Genomic DNA, 1,409 nt, shown 5'->3' with positions numbered 1-1,409 from the left:
TCATGCAGTTGAAATCAAGGGAGGAAGGCTTGTATTTTGCTGTCTCCAACTTCTACATTTATCTTTCAATATTCTACTTCTCATATATTTTTTAAAATTCTCCATTATTAGAGAATACAACAATGTTAGTGGAGGTATTTAATAGTAACTAACTCTTTTACTCTACGGAGACAGTAAGGAATAGTGAGGAATAGGGTAAATTAGACAGGAGTTCCAGGGCTGAATAGTAGGGAGTATACTGCTCAGCTCCAATGAACTGCTGCTATAGACAATGTTAGCCCAGTGTTGTCAGAGCTCCAGGTATTTCAGGAAAATCCTCAAATTTAAACAACATCAAGAAGAAAAATCCTTTATAGTAAAACTTAACATAAATTTTTATTTTGTAAAACAAAATAGAGCATGGTATGTAAAACATCTGCCTCCATTTTTTGAGCTGGCAATTGAACACAGAACTTAAATATGGATCATTCCAGAGTGTGAGTGCCTACAAGAGATTAAACTTTGCCAGGTACAAATGTTTTAACCTTGGAAATAATAATAGTTACTTCATAGGATTATTGTGAGGATTAAATGAACTCAAATGTACAAAGGTCTTAAAACAGCATATAGTAAGTATTAGGAATTAATCATTAAACAATCAAATAAAATAGACCTGCTATTTTTTTTTCTTTTTGCTTTTGAGGGGCAATGAAAAGTATTACTCATCCCTTTATCTCTAGACCATAATACTGAATAGGTGCTCACAAAAGCTTTGTCAATTAGAGAATTGTGGGAAGAGCAGAAACAGAAAGACTTAAATTCAAACTATTGTTATAAAATATTTATTAATCATGTGATCTTGAACATTAAACTCTGTGGACATTGGGAGTAGTGATATCTAACTTAATAAAGGTAAGAGTTAAAATATGTGTAGTAGGCTGTAGTCTATAATGGTTTCTTTGTCCTTTGTCCTCTGATATTATCTGTGATAATTTTAACCTTATATGACAAAGAAATTTTGTGTGTGAAATTAAGTTTACTCTAAAATAGGAAAATAATGTGTGAGGAGTCTACTTGACTTATTATATATGAGCTCTTTAAAAGCAGACAAGTTTTTCTTATTAGTGACAGAAAAAGTCAGAGATTTGAAGCATGACAAGTGACAAAAACTTGACATCATGTTACTAACCTTGAAGAGGCTTGAGTAGGGATAGGGTGGTGGTGGTAGTGTGTATGGTGGGGGTCATGTGAGAAGGAATTCAGGAGGCCCCTAGAGCAAGAGCACTGGCCAGCTATAAATAAACCAATTAAGAATGAGGACCTCATGGCTACATCCACAAGAAAGGAACTTGATTCTTCCAACAACCTAAATAAAATTGGAAGTGGAACCTCCTCCAAAGTCTTTAGATAAGAGTCTAACCTGAATGTCA

Source organism: Tupaia chinensis, unplaced genomic scaffold (genome assembly GCF_000334495.1).
Source record: "Tupaia chinensis unplaced genomic scaffold, TupChi_1.0 Scaffold000105_1, whole genome shotgun sequence".
Classification (NCBI taxonomy): domain Eukaryota; kingdom Metazoa; phylum Chordata; class Mammalia; order Scandentia; family Tupaiidae; genus Tupaia; species Tupaia belangeri.
This window is presented reverse-complemented; position numbering follows the sequence as displayed.